Source organism: Spodoptera frugiperda, chromosome 13, assembly GCF_023101765.2.
Source record: "Spodoptera frugiperda isolate SF20-4 chromosome 13, AGI-APGP_CSIRO_Sfru_2.0, whole genome shotgun sequence".
In the NCBI taxonomy this organism is placed as follows: Eukaryota; Metazoa; Arthropoda; class Insecta; order Lepidoptera; family Noctuidae; genus Spodoptera; species Spodoptera frugiperda.
The window spans coordinates 1,812,027-1,828,921 of NC_064224.1; the positions used below are offsets into that span (position 1 = coordinate 1,812,027).

The window sequence follows — 16,895 nt, forward strand, 5'->3', positions numbered from 1 at the left end:
TTTACGCCAGCACTAAGCCTTTCAAACGGGGCCAATGGCCAACGGCCATCGATGGACACGTTCAAACGAACGTATTTCGAATTGACTCATTGATTGCGTAAAATTGGACACATGGACACGTTATTTAACTTGGCGCGTTCATTTTGTTTACTATAGCGAATCGAGACAAGATCTGTTACTAGGCATAAAATGAAAAAAAAAAAAATTACGATATTCTTGCAAGGTACACAACATGTAATGTGAGGCAATTTCATAATGATGGTAAAAAAGGTTTCATTAATGTTTCGTCTGATAATTGTGTAATCTAAACCATTAATTAATGTGATAAACACACTTTTTATCCTTACCCAACATACATACTCATACTAATACGAATACGCAAACGCATACCAATATATCAAACTACTAGTAACTACATATCACAGTTCATTCAGTGATCGGCAGTTTAAATAGGGCGTAGAGTACACGTGCATCCATTCTTCGAATAGGGTTCGATGGGGGAAGCGGCCAGATCACACCCCTCGCCCACCTGTCTGACTCTGACCCGCTTTACATTATTGCCTATTGTTTACAGAATCAATGGGTTTGTGGAGCCTTTATGTATTAAATCCGGTGTTTTAATACTCGATAATACCTACGAGCCGAATTAATTGGTTCGATGCTAAATAGCTTCGTTTATTTGTCTGTTTTTGGAGTTGTGTTAGCTGAACAGAATATTCTAACAGTAGCCGTATTAGAATTGACAACATTTCAAAACTGATACGACATGGAAACAAAAATACCATTTCTTTATTTTTGTATCCTGAGTTCAAATATATTTATGTCATATTTTTTTTATTTTTTATTTCTGAGAAAAATAATTAAAATCACAAAACATGTGATGACGTCATAGGTACGGCAGAATGCAGTCGTTTCCTTTGCCTTAGCAATCATGGTTTCAGATGAAAACATCAAGTGTCAAATGTCAATGTTAAATGTCAATTGAAGCTGTAACTTTTATTTACATTCGAAATCGAAATTGATTTTACACAATATTTTCCTATCGAATCGACACACTGCTTATTGTTATTATTCACAACTGTTGATTGACATTATTTCGTCAATAAAATGGATTTCAATGAAACATATACGCCAATGAAGGATCCAAAATATTGTTTTGTACCAGCCTGCAAAAACAACACTGCCAATACGTATTTCTGCAAAATTGTAGCATTAATTTTCGTGCATATATTGCAATAGCATTTAATAGTCAACTTTCGGGAAGTTTCTGCAATCGGCAACTAGGAATCATATAATTATAACAACACAAATAACAAAATCTGAAATCACACAATCACAAGCGCACCAACGAGTTTGACAAGCTTAGTGTTGCCAACTTTATTTTTACCAGCCCACCAAATGAGGCCGTGAAAACCACCAGAATCCCTCAAGATCATCACAGAATCTAAAAAAAGGGTTTATGAATAATATTTTCATGGCCCCCTTTACTCTTTCAATAACTACGCACATTATTTAAAAGGGTTTTATTTTAATTGTATTATTAGATTTTTGTGCATATAATATATTTATAATCTACATATAATATATTTTAAAATATTCTTTATATAAACTGACTTTTTAGACATACTGCTTCAAAAAGTTTTGATTCTGTTATTGCCTGCGCAGAAGCCAAAAATTGGGTTCTGTAAGTATGATGGGCAATTAAAATACTGAACTCTGGTTTTCATGAGTTTCAAGTTTCCTGATCAGGCGGTGGTACCTTTTGTTTCATAGATGTTAAGTGAATTTCAAATCGGTACCCCAAATAGCATTTCATACCTATAAAATCCTTAATATTGTGCTAAAAATATTTACCTTCTGAGTAGGCAATATTATCTTGCTAACAAGTGTATCAATTAAGTATTTTTAACTAGAAATCATACAGCATTTTACGAGTAGTGTTAGTGGTTAATTTTTAACTTACCACTAACTGAAACAATCTAGTCCACTAAAATATCCACTAGCCACTAAAACCAATATTTTCCCGCTGAACCACATATCTAAACCACCAGATCTAGTGGAAATTCCACTAAGTTGGCAACACTGGACAAGCTGTCAATGACAGTACATTTGACATCTACTAGGTTTTTTTACGGATCTAAGTGAGGCAAAGGTATTATCGCCATTCTACCGTAATTTGGCACTTACGTCTTTTTAGAATACACTGAATTTCAAACTCGAAATCATGAATGAAAAGTACATAATTTCGAAAAATGAAAAAATATGGGTGCCCTAGTTTTCGATTTACTTTTATATAACATAATAATACATGCATGTTAAAAATATGAAATGTTGTCAATTCTGGCCCATCCCCATGAATACTCGAGTCTGTATCCGCGTCACTCCCGAAACACGCGATTACGTGGGACGTATTCGCGTAAACATTAATTTTGATGTGAGCACCTCTATTTCCCTGCGATACAATTAAATCGTCCACGGTAATTGGCTACACGTGTAAATAAACCATGAGGAAAAATTGTTAGCGATCACTTTTTATTACAGATTATTACGTGGATGTGACACGCGTAAAACGTATTTATACAGTTGAACGTTACGCTTGAATAGTTTATCAATGTCGCGCGCTCGTGTACACCCTGCCTTTTGCACAGAATTTTAATTTTATTAACAGTTTCTGCAGGTACATTCTAAAAGTTTAAAATATTAAATACTCTGCACATTTAAAAATACATATTTTTTTTAATAATAGGTAGTTCATATTTCTGCTGGCTACGCGCTAAAATGTATCTACATTTTTGCCGACTCCAAAGGTCATTACTATGATTGTTCACTCGTAACCTGCATTACACACAAGTACTTCATGAAATAGGAACGTATTCCACTACAATAGTAGGTGTCGAGCCAAAGAGATAATGATAACAATACCACTATTGATCTGCTAGCACTTAAGCGGCCGTTCAGATCGGAAAGTAATGAAGCGCGTTTAAAATGCAGTGCAACGTGGCCGGCGGGTCCGGCGCGAGCATGCGGGGTGAACGACCTCTGCGCGTCCCCGCGATCGAACGCTCACCGCTCGCCACGCCGCCACTCGACTCGCCCAGCGCCCTGTCCCACTTTACACGACAAATTACTGTACCCGACTTCACTCGCACAAATACAACGATTGTTTCGCCACTTTGTACCGTAATTACTTTTTCAACTTTCAAAAATTTTACCGAACAAGACAATCGTTGTCAAAGATGACACGAAAACACACGCCGAGGAAAATACAGAGTGAAATAAAATGCAGTAAAACTTTGACAAGGAACTTAACACATTACTGAATGAAACAAGAAAAACAAGTATAACACAGTTTTGACTCACATCCAAAGTAAAAGAAAAAAGAAAAGCTAGAATTACCAGGAAACTGCACCGCATAAATCCGTGCGAAATATTTCGAATTCATTAATCAAAGTTTATAGTGAAGTTTGTGCAAACTGTTTATTCGTGTTGTGCAGTTTTGTCGCATGTTGTGCGCTTGTGTATGTTGTAAAAGTTAGCTTTTCGGGACATTATCGTAACTTTAGTTTAATGTATGTATTTCCTTGTACTCAGCGTTTAATGCATACCTGCTTTCTTTCTCCACATAGACGATTATAAGTTGAATTAACTGATCCTAACTTCGTAAAACTAGTTACCGCTAGTCTTTACTCGTGTATCGGTTCCTTAATTGCCTAATTGTTTCTATAACTATAAAATATACCTCTAAATAAATTCTATATTCGTCTACAATACGGATTATTCGCTCCATCTACCATGTATATGATAACCCGAGCAGACAGTTGGTCGCTCGTAGCTATCTGAAGTAGTGCTTGCCTTTGCTGATCCAAACGACGTAATAATAGATACGGTATAGCTCTCATTCGGAACGCGAGCGACTATTGAACTCCTTTCGACGATTTCTATGTGTATTGTTCATCTTGCTATAGAGTATCATTTACAATGTTTCTTCTGTTATAAGATTAGCACAACTAACTGTTTTACTAAAGAAAAGCCTGTTTTTAGGTTAATTCTACGGAATAATTATACCCATTTACGAAGTTAAATATACACAATAACTTCGCAACATATTCCACCACAAAGAACACACACACTACCTAGCAGTTTTGCTCCGTCAACTTGCCAACTTCGTCAGTTCAAAGTCGACTTTATGAAAGTCTGGCGAACAAGTAATCCGTCAAAAACATGCTACACGTATCCAACAGTTTTAACTAACTTAAACTACTTTAGTTTTGGCCAAATTTCTGCCGGTCTCCCCGCCTCTTTCCGACGCTGCATCTGAGACTTTGTAACTCTACGGTTTTAGCTTTTACAACTGTTGTGACTTTTGGCGTTGTCATACGTCATATTTGGTTTGGTTTTTGCGTTTGGATAACTGAAAAAACCTGCTTGAAACTAGTTTTATCAATTAGAAAAAACTAATTATTATGTTATCGGCTTACTCACGTAACGCTTTGACGAGGAACTCGACTAGTTTCAAGCCATGCTAGAGGCTCATATTCATGAGCAGCATTCCGCGACACACGACGCGGCGATTGTCGCGCTGCTACTCAGTATGAGCCTCTAGCATGGCTTGAAACTAGTCGAGTTCCTCGTCAAAGCGTTACGTGAGTAAGCCGATAACATAATAATTAATTTAGTATGTCTCACGAAAGTTACAATAAAATCATAGGAAAAAACTGTTTACTATCAATCAAGCGATATTATTTTCTGAAGCATGTAAATGCAATGTGTGTATGAATAAGTTTGCCTTGGCATTTAATACATGTTCATTTTCCTAAGGACGTACAAAATCAATATTATTACAACGCTCATTGGCTATCTCGCATCAGTACTCGAAGATCGTCCATCAATGCTAATCGTCAAGGGGTGACATCTATTTTCCTTATTTATGTGTCATAAGTATAAATAGATTCACACCAATCGATTGTTATGCAAACAGTTGTCTAATTGTACGTTTTATCGCGATAGTCACTAGCTAATAAAGTGAGTCACGATCGTTTCATACCACGTAGAATTATGATAACGATTCACAAATAAGAGTTTATAAAAATTGACCTCAATATTTAGTAAGTCAGCGAAATGATGAGTAACTGAAATTAATTGGCCAACATCCGCGCCGCGTGCTTTCCACGAACCTCTCGTTAACCATAGCTATCAATGTATGTAATCACTAACATTACCAGTGATTCAGTACGAACGCCCGAAACGGCCGCTCAAATATGCTAATGTTAAACCATTTAACCCTTAACTGTTTCATGTAGATATCGAAATTGGCAATAATATAACCTTTAGTGACAGCATAATACCTAATAATGCTCTAAGTAAGCTCACCCCGGCTATCTGTACAATAAAGCTACTAAATAATACATTTGAAAACACAAAGTTGTTTGAAACCTTACGGGGAACTTGTTCTTAACTACTTGAAAGTTCATGAAATTGCTGTATTATATGTTATTAGTCGGTACATAGATAGGTAGGGTACACACAAGAGTCAGCGGGGACGGCAAACTTTGTTGCAAAAGATTTAATGGAAGTTAGTCTCTCTTTGTCTAAGTTTGGCACTCGTCTGGTCGCCCCGCTCCCGTTTCATAACTTGACGCGGATCCAGGGCTGGTGGACAATACACAACAATTCTCCTTTGTAAGATTTGTTCTGGTTTGTTGAAATGTTCCATGCGGTTTGTGCAAATTCATGAGTTTTGGCCGTTGTATATTCTCGTTTGGTATACCAATTCTATTTGTGGGATTATTTTTGTAGTTTACATGGTAATGCTCTTTTGTGTTTAGTGTATTGTATAGTATTTTTATTTAAACATCTTCTAAAGGTAAAATAATTAAGGTAATAGTCATTTTGTTACCATATAAGACAAACGGACTAAAAGTAAATTAGCAATATCTTTTCTCAAGCGACAACCCTGCTTTCAAATGTATATCTAGGGGTTAGTCAAAAGGGAAGTTTTATTGCTCGTGAATTTCATTATAACTTTGCGAAGCTCTCTCTTCTCTTAATGCCTTTAAACGAGGATTGTTGTCTAATTTGTACGAATTATGTCGAATTTTCCTCACGGGACTCCCGACTTGGATGGTGTGTGAATATGTACCATACTAGATCATATTTATTGCTTTAATTTGATAGTCGTAAAAAGATTGAGCATGATTTTATTAAATACTTATTCAATTTTTACCTCGAGCGTATACTTTTTTTACACTCCATGAGGGAAAACAATGTAAACTTAGTCAAGAAAAATGTCAACTTAATAACACACGAGTGGACAGGCATTGAAGCGGGAAAAATGTGTATGATAAATACCATTCATTGTATCCAATATACAGGACGTTATTTGACTCATTGACTCGGAAAACTTGTCGTCAATAACTGCCCTAAAGTGACAAACAAAGCACACTCAAAGATTGTATATTACTTTGAAAGTTTCTCAGAATCACCTCATTCTTCAATATGAATATCACAGACATGAAAGAGCCCATTGAGAGCAGAATTAGCATAATCGCAACGTGAATCATACACAGTATCTGAAATGAACTGGGCCTTTTTATTCTACCGCTGTATCGTACGCCGCCGTATGCACATAATACGAACGTGTGACAGGACTGATGTCACCATTCATACGGCTAACAAGAATATAGACAATTTATTGCCCTCTTCCTCCCTGAACACTTCAAAGTTAAACTTCGAGTTACGGACTTCAATTTGTTACAGTGTTTGCATTTCTCAATAGTTCCCAACTGTTTTATCAAAGGATTAATAGCTGTGTTATTTCTAATGAAAATTCTATTCCAAATATTAAAACGTTACATCCAATCTGAGCGGCAAACATCTAAACGGAGCTTGAATCAATACCTCTCTCCAATTCCAATAAGATGGGATATAACGTGTATGTATATCTCGATATTGTATTTCCAATACTCTGTCTTTGATTCCACTGAACTGTATATTCGACAGTCCTATCAAGAAAACCGTTGAGGCGCATTAACTCATATCGGTAACAAGGACAAAGCCAATCAAGGAGGATCTATGAAAAGCCAATCAACCGAGTCACACGGCCCTCAGTCGTTGTTGGCTTAATCTGGTCTAGTTTTATCCATGGTCCCACTTCTATCTAGGGCTTAAGTGTGCCTGGATCCGTGCCAAATCTAAGAGCACTTCCCGATGCCATTGAAGCACCTCTATCGGTTTGTGATAAAAAACCATTTGTATGACCTCTTTGAGAGTTGACTGAGCTTAAAATATATAATACGGGAGAGAATACTATTTAGTCTGCTTAGTATACTTTTGTTAATGATTCTTGACAATAATATCATTTCTGAATAATTACATAAGTACTGTACATTTACGATTGTATATTAATAATAAAGAAGAGAGCAGCACCACAAGTTTAATAGTAAAATAGAAAAATTGCGAGACGCATAAAGTAACATTATTACAATGACACTACATTGAATGAGATTATGGAAATGTACAGATTTTTTTGCACAATCTCGTTGCGACGGACCGCGGACGGTGTATGGAAGTAGCAGTAAGATTATGACACGTCACAAGTTACCCGTTGGCCTCGAGGAGAAAGTTTACTCGGGCGAGTTTGTTCTCTCGCCTCCCCACGCCCTACAGTCTGCGCAGTTTGCAAGTTCGTCCGCCCCGTGCTTCGCAAACTAGATTCTGTGATGTTGTGTTGCTAGATGAGATACACGGTTCATTGCTTTGTTGCTATTGAGGGTTTGAGGATTCAGGCGACTGGGACCACGAAGAGCTGGGACCGCGGTCCCAGTCGCCTGATAACATTTCTGAATCGGTCGACTGGGACCATAACCTAATTTGCTTTAATGTACAGTTAACAAAAAAAATATTATAAAAAATCAGGTTATACAATGTGATAGGGGACTTCTAACCCGTTAAGGCTGAGTACTACATCTAATTTTATCCACAAAAAAAAATAATATGGGGGTTGAACCCCTAATTGAAAATATTGAAAAATAGTGATTTTTTCGGTAAAAATAATTCACAAATGATTTCTTTTCTCACCAAAACATTATCAAACATATGAAAAAACACACACACACACACAACGTCACGCCTTTTATCCCCGAAGGGGTAGGCAGAGGTGCACATATGAAAAAAGTAATGAATTAGTTAGCCAAGGTTATTAGCTACCGTTTGTCGTTTTTTGTTTCTACGACGCATACAACCTTTGATATCAAAAAAAGTAAAAAAAATATTAAAATAGCCATAATTTTTAGGGGGAGGGGATTCGACCCAGTAGTCATTCTGCAGTAAAAAACATAATTTGAAAACTTTAAATAATTAATAACTTTGTTTTATTTGTGATACTTTTGTGCTAGCTGTACAAATTCTTGTACTTCAACAATGGATTTGTAGATAAAATTAAGGGTGGTCCCACTCGCCTAAGGAAATAAATAAATAAAAACTAATCAGGCGACTGGGACCGCGGTCCCAGTTATGTAGTGGTCCCAGTCGCCTGAATCCTCGAGGGTTTGTTGGGATTTATGAAGAGAATAGCTTCAGGTACTTGGTTTACTTCAATTGTAATTATCTTCGGTTTTGTTTGCTTGTTTGTTGTAGTTTATGGCGATTTAGCAATCGATTTCTTGACTATATTACGAAATACTGAAACAGTAAAAAAGAGATGAAAAAAGTCTCTGTTCATATCTAAAAAGAAAAACATAAATCGAAATAAACGATTTCTTAATTATCTGATTAGTCCATAAACAGCTAGTTTTCTTTTTTTCGGTATCATAAAAGAATTAGTGTTCAGTTGATACAATCTTAAATATTACATTTAAACAAAAACTACTTAATAGATGAATCGGTAAAAAAGTGAACAAAAACGTTCTCTATTGACGCTTCTAGCACGTTTTTTTATTCATAGCCTCGTTGAAGTTAGTCGGTCGCTGTGTAACTATCGAACTACCGTTTCAACTCGTGGAGGCGAATGGTAAATGTAAAGGGGAAATAATGTTATCGCCCCGCGTGTCGACTTTTGGTCCGACTACCCCTCGAGTTTTCAGACTTTTGGACCTACACAAACAAGCGAGTAAACAACTTCTTTCTTGTTACGTCGTGCTAAACGAAAACTTGCTACTACTTTAGTTTTGTTCGCTGGGTTTTGTTCATTATGAATGATTATTGTAATTAATTCGTATTCAACTTTTCCTTGTTTGTTTCCTCAAAGGGAAAGTTTTTCTTTTATTTCGATGTCGTACAATTTCATATTATTTCATTTTTGGGTTTCTCTCCTTTACTGAAGTTTGTTTACCCTTTTTTGTAATTGCTTGTTGTACGAGTATACACAAAGGATTGAACAGATAGAAATATCGTGATTCGATCCCTTTGTTTTATTGTACGCTTTCCATTAATTTCATTCACAATACGGGCTCTTCATTTTATTTCGTTATCACCTTAGAAAAATTATTGTATCCATCAATAAAGTCTACCGCATCAATATCTAACTTGATTAATATCAAGAATGCACGCCACAAACTGCCAAACTGTAAAATTACCTCCTCTGCTCCCACTAACAAGCTAAGGGGAAAGTTTCCTTGTATCTTTGCTTGGTCTATAGCAGAAAGCTTCCAGACTATCAAACTCTTGTTCGCTAACCGTTGAATATTCAAATTGATCCGTCTTGTATCCTCATGCCGTGATGGAGTGAATTTCGGATGGAACTTGGGAAATAGGTCGCAGTGTAATCTTGTGTCGGGAGAAATTATGTTCCATTCATCAAAGGAGGTGTGCTACACGAACTGTTTGGATCACTAATCAAAGTATTTTGTTTATGTGTGTCTAATTCCCGAATTCGCCGTATGGAATACTGATGTGGAAGTTAAATCATCGAAAATCTCATTTGTATATTGAGAATGTTGATAAATATGATGGATGATTTTTTTGTACTAAACAGATCTCTGGTGGTTAAAAACTCATGCTTTTGTCGTTCTACTCTCTTCCAAATCTTAAAAAGTTTTGGGATCATTCGACAAGCATGGTGGAACGTGTCATTCTTGATTTGATACAAAAACGAATTTATTTCTGTTTTGGGCGTTAGAGGTCGTCCTACTTTTTCGCCGCCATCTTTTTGTGTTGGAAACCAAATGGCGTGCAGATTCCGAGAATTTTATTGAACTAGATTGTTGATGTGAACATACGATATGGGACTACAAAACCATCCATCTTTTACACGTGTTTTGGATTTTATTTCGTTTGCCATTTTACTGAAGCAATGAGAAGATTATGGAAAATTAATACTGTGAAATGCTTATATTTGTTTACTACTCCGTAGTACTCAATTACTTCTACCTGTTTAAAATGCACAAGTTTCCAAGAAAGAGTGAACATTTTCATGAGTAAAGTGTACCCTTTCGTGTAGAGAATCAATAAAATCCCGGCACGTAGGCTTGTCTAGCGTAATTAATCAAATGGTAATTGGTCATTGTCTTATCCGGCTACATTGCTCGAGGGAGCATCGCAATCAATACCGTCTCAAAGGGATAGCTTGTCAAAGATTACCGCGTGCCAGTAAATTATCATGTTTGTGCAACTACCCTCGGAAGGACGAACACAGATATCTGTAATTAAACATCGCTTTCCAATTAACGAACTGAGACGTACGGTGTACCCTCTAAATGCTATCGGGCCTGAACACGGTGATTCAGTGTGTCTACCACGGAAACGGGCCTGTGTCTCTCATCTGATAATATCGGCAACTAGCTCTGTGGTCGGACAAAACGGTCCTACATCTCCCGTGTTGCCGGTGAAAGGGGTTTTATTTGACGTGTATGTTGAACCAGCTGCGGTCCCTCGAACTTATCAGATTTAGAAAGCATTGGGAATTAGATATGTATTGTCGTTTCCTACACTTTTTGTTATATATTGGATAGAGTAAATATACAATTTTGTACCATTAAAATTTTCTTAAACTTGAAAAAAGAAAGACCAGTAAGGCGTAGAGAAAACCTTGCCAAAAGTCAGTCCACATTAGACTCCTTGAAACAAAGTTCACAGAGCCAACCTCAGCAATCGATAGTCCAACGACCCTAGGTGCAATAACAATTTATTGGTTTCAAGTAACCATCGCCATTTGTCGATAAGAAAACGTTTCCCGAACGTTAATTAAACAGATAGCGATGTGGATTGCACACATCTATCTGTCGGGACGGCAATTCGGCCGGAGTGGATTCAAGAGTTTGAGATGTATGCGGTGTTCTTTATGCGACCGTCCGGCTCGCAACCCGGAGGAACGCCACACCATAAGGAATTAAAAGTTCTGCTTTGAGCTCACTTTGAATTTAAAGTACCTACGTTACGGATTTATTTTGCTTTCAAATAAATACCTAAGTCGGTTAACGTTTAGAACATTCGAGCTCACGATGCGGTTTTTACAAAGATACGTGAACGCTTATAAATGGATTTAAAGTAAACGTAAATTGCACCGCAAGGCGGCGAGCTCAAATACAACCGCTCGCAACGTTCACTAGTTACGTGGCAACAAAGTACCATTAATTTTCGTTTTATACACCCGTGCAGATATGATACGAAAGTAATGTGAAACAATAAAAATTATTGTGAAATCCAATCACGAGAGACGAAAACACAGAACATTATCTGCTCATCTAACAAAACACCGGTCACTCCAACAGTTTCATTGTAAAATTGGAAAATAACCACCGCCATTACTCAAGCAGCTGGCTTCACTGACAGCTCAATATCATTATCAGTAGCACTTATCTTATAATTGGACGAACAGTTTTTACAGTTAACTGACTAACTGTTGAAATCTTGGGAACGGAACGGAGCCGAACGTACAATTACGCCGCATATGGCCTAGGGTTGTCCATACGGAACAGTTTCTGATTGATCAACTCTGTCGAGCTCTCGTCTCGGTCCTGTCATGTTCGACTAATGACCACTCGCCTGAGTTGCCATGAAAAGTAGAATTAGTCTTCTATCAAAGTTTAACGTTTGAAATATCTTTTAAGACGTTACACACTAGTTCGCAAATATAATATAGCAATGTAGTTACTTAAAATGCAATGCTCTTATTGTTTGAAATGGCGTTTTTAAGTGCTACTTACGTTGCGTTCTTTAAATTGAAGATAATATCGGACAAAATAAAAAGGTCCATAAAAGTCCAGCAACTTTTACTCTAGATTCAGTTTTATTTTTATCTCGAACTGATACGCATTTAGACAAAGCTGAATCAGAAATTCAAATGAATCTAAAAGAGCCAAGTTATTGTCAAGCTAGATGTGTTATTTATAGCGTACATACGCTTATGTAAATACGAAATACAGCTAACCAGAATTGTAAAGTTTCAACAATAATGTTTTTACACAAGTAAATCTTATATAAAATGGTTACATTAGTGAGTTATTGTTATCGTAGTAGCGTCTTAGTCTGTGCGATCAATTAAAACTTTCTCATTTAGTTGGGCAGGCCCGTAATCTTCGGCCGAGTTGTTCCCCCTCTCAGACAGATGCTTTTTACGGAAATTACTGTACATTTAGCGTAGATATGTACATTTTGCGAGCTCTGTTGCCGGTCGCACTTTGTACACTCGCGCTCACAACTTTTAGTTGCGACGCGAAGTTGATGCGAAGTTTACAAGGGATTATATGAATCGGCGATCTGTTCGCAGTTTGCAAGCCTGACCTGTTTACAAGTTTCTACTTGTTTTTATGTTTGCATAAAGGCAATAGTGAACACACGGACGCTGTTTCAGCGTACAACTTTACTTACGAAGTCACAGTGGCATGTTTCTGTAAGTTGAGCAGTCGCGCTCACAACTTTTAGTTACACGTCCAAGTTTGCAAAGTTATTAGTAGTTAAAAGGGATTATAGGGAAAGTTATCTAATTTTTAATACTTTTCTAACTCTATTTATTTGATACTTTGGAAAGTGCAGGTATACTCCACAAATACTCTTCGATTAATTAGGAAATTTTCATGACGTACTTTTTAATTTAATAAGTGAACGACGTTAGTAACCAACCATCGATTGATATCAAATACTTGTCCATTGTCATGTTATTTGAAAGGTTTAGACGTTACACGTGTCAACGATCAATTTGTTCAAGTGTATAAATAGATCTATTCACTGACACGAGGAACAAGTTTAGGTCGATACCACTTTGATAAATATAATTAATTCATAGCTTACTGTTTATTAGGACAATGTCCCCAGAACTTAAAATGGAGTGCTCTCAATATTTTAGACGGCTTCAAAGAGAGGGAGTTTTCACATAAAACTTTTAAGACGGCTCGTATGCAAGGACTGTGACAATTTTAATGACAAAACATTTCAGAACTCCTTTGTCGGCGGACCATCAATAGCGAACACGAAATCGTTAGCGTGTTTACATACTAGCATTCATAGCATAGTGTTGTACGTGTAAGTTTGTATGGAAACAATGCAGGTAATGCCCACCGCTGTAAAGCAACTATGTAGTTCCCCCGTCCGACGTTTATAGACCGTAAAATATTACGTCTACGAGATCGACGCTACGACCAGGCGTAACCACGTAAAACTACACGACTGAAACCAAGATTTAGTTAATCTTGTATTATTTTATGTACTACGGTAACAACACTTTATTTCCCCCACATTACAAGGTATACCTACATTCCTACATACTCTATATTATGTATACTTCAAACGCTTTTTCCTGCCATTCACAGTGTTTCATGAAAGTTCATCAACCTTTGACCCTTTGCAACCAACCTGTTACGATCTAGGGAGATGGGGCGATGTATGCAACCCTTTTATAAGTGAACATCGCCGGTTAACATGCACACGAGCGTATTGTAAGAGTTTAAGGGTCGTTTATCCTTATGAAAGAATGGGTTTAATCAGATAAATGTAGTGTGTAATTTACTTTGCATTTGCAGCATTTTTTTTTGGTTGGGTGACTATTGTGTCTTTCTCTTGTACATTTTCCTTTATGTAGGGTACGTTTGGTACCCTTTACGTTGGTTTATTTTACTTAGTTTGTGTAATGACATGTACTTTGTAAGATTTTCCTCTAATTATTCTTTCAAATGTTCAGTTCTAATCTAAAGTGATAAATGTCTAACGGCTCTTTATTACTTGTTACAGGTGTGCAGTGAAAGCATTTGGACGCAGTGATCAGTGAAGTTGCGGACGGCAACGCCGCCTACGTCGTGTCGTGTGTCCATATAGTGTGGTGCGCGAGTGTGCGTGTCGGCTTGCCTAGTGCCTGTGACAGTGCCAGTGTGTGTGTGTGCGTGCGTGCGTCCGCAGTGGCGCCGACGCCGGCGTCAAGTCAATGCCGGTGTGCCGATGGAGCGGTGATCGCGGCCTGACTACATCACAAGAGCAGCGCTGGTTAGTTGGATTTTAAACTTCAGTACGTGCGATCAACTCTACAACCTTAAATTACCATACAAACTCCATTACAGTTATCACATTAAGGACGACCATCCTCCATGCCCAAAGACATGCTCTGTGCTAGTAGGATTATTCATAAAAATAACCAAATTACTTTTACCTTTGGCCATGAGGTAAACAATATACAGGCCGTATACAGAATACCATTTACCGTCACACTTAATTTAAGTATTTACTGCCATTACGTATGATTAATCCGATTAGGATAGACGAGGCAATCCATCATGTAAAACAAGTTGACATTTACCTACTTAAACTTAGTTGACTTTAAGACGAGATTAAGTCGTGCCTATGTTACATGTATTTACCAAACCAAAGAATCTCATTACCTTCAATTACAATGCAAATCACATAGTAGTACATTAGTACATATATACAATAACTTGTACAAAAACTAGGTAGGTACTTTGCTAAACAGATTAGCGATGTGGGCGTTCGATTCAATCACTGATAATTGACACATTACATTACGAGAACGGAAGGCGCCATTATCAATCAAATATTATGTATGCCCACAAAAACCACCAAAATAATAGTTTACTGTCAATGATAACTAGTTAGTTAGACGTTAATTGATTAATAAAAACTTCATTATCTATCAGAATTCAAGTTAACGTGGTACTCTATCGAATACGTTTTGTGTGAAATATTTTTGATAACAGTTTTGTATTAAACATCATGATTGGTTTAATCTTGCATACATATGACTTATAATATAATCCACTCGGCCATCTCGAGAAATTTTTTTTATCTTTTATTCTACATTTTCAAATTTTACTGTCTATGATAAACAAGTTAGTTTCCTTTTAACGCAATTAGTTGAACAGCTGGTGGTACTTATTACCTACTAGCAAAATTTCTTACCAATTTTTGCCATGGGTAAATGCTAATGTTTATTTTAAATCATTTGGTAGTGGTCTTACGAAAGCCACTAGTTATTGCTACTGCTATGGACTACTTTATTCTGAATTACCTATGGAAGTTTTTGCAAAAAGATTCCATCTGGCATACCTTATTAAAAACCTCATATTTTAAGCAATATAAGGCATTACAATAAAGCACATAGTTACAAACGAATGTTCCACGCTATAAATATTGAATGAAGCAATTGCTCACAGACGATAAAAAACGTGTTATTACTTATTATTCATTATGTTTCTCATTATAAGGCGTGTTTGTATTCTGTCACCGCTGTTACGAGCGTATTATCAGTTTTATACATAACTGCATACTACATTGTATTATCCCTTATCTCAGTCTCTCAAGTTCTGTTGGCTAGTGATAATTGTATTAATTAGTGCGGCAAGAGTATGAGCTGTGGTATGAGTACGTAATGATCGTGTAGGTATGTCGTTAGATCTAAAGTGATCTAGCATATTATGGAGCGTCATGAGATTAAGGATATCAGTGATTTAGTTTTTACTCTTTATTTCTTTATATGGGGTGTAGTCGATTCTTGAGGTATTTGACTTTGCCGATAAATGGGTGATTATGTAAACGAAACTAAATTCACCTTAGCACGTGGTTTAGTATTTGCCTAATCATTTAACAACCCAGTCCTTTGCAATTGTTTACGGAACAAATTCGTCGATAATTTAAATAATCCTTAAATGTCTCTTAGTACGGCAGTTACTGAATTTACTAAAGAATCAATTAACTGGGTTATTTTGTTCATAGATTAAAATTCCTTCGCTAGACTTTTCATAAAACCCCCAAAACTATTTGTTCCAAGATTACGGTCTTATCAATAAATTACGTGAATGAAATACCTAGACAAAGTTAATATTGTCGTTAGCTTGCTCCGACGCGTCACCAATAATGGCACTAGACCTTTCCATAATAAATATTAAATGTCTCGTTTAAGAGGACACAGGTGCTACTTAACGAGCGTTCTTGCGTTCTCAGGTCAAGCTAAGAAAATATTATTATATCGGTACATACACTATTCTATGTAGTTGCTTCTTATGTCTAAATTACGTGACTGTAGATGCCTCATGTTTTATTATCAAAGTACTCTTTTTCAATCTAGATATTTATGAGAATAGGATACGAAAGTGTAAACATAAACGACTATATTACAAGCTTAAATTATACCGTATCTAAGTGGGTGGTGTGAACCCATGCCCACTTATAATGGCTATCTTATATTTTTAATATCACGCCTCAAAATAGCACTCGTTTATTACGTTCATCAAAATACTAATTATTGTTTTATAAGTAGCACGTGCCAAATCCATCTTGGCATCTCTTACGCAAATAGTTGAAACACATGCACCTTCTGATAGACACGTTTTCCCTTTCATTTGTCAAATCATTGTAATCTATGTAGTAACGTACTTTCTGAAATAGATACTCATAATCATAACCATAAAATATTAAGAGGACAGATTAATGTATTGTGTCACTCTCTCTAATTAAAGTGA

At 36.6% G+C, this 16,895-nt stretch overlaps 1 protein-coding gene across 7 annotated transcripts in view; it reads left to right on the top strand.

Annotated features, from left to right (window-relative positions):
- The window catches only part of LOC118270708 (C-terminal-binding protein), a 79,904-nt gene that overhangs the window by 46,342 nt on the left and 16,667 nt on the right, over positions 1–16,895 (top strand). For 6 of the 7 annotated variants that reach the window (XM_035586460.2, XM_050698115.1, XM_050698117.1 and 3 more), the window contains one exon: positions 14,161–14,409. The gene's annotated coding sequence lies outside the window, so the exon portion shown is untranslated. Of the gene's footprint in view, positions 1–14,160; positions 14,432–16,895 lie in introns of all 7 variants that reach the window. The other variant, XM_035586462.2, reaches the window with a different exon arrangement.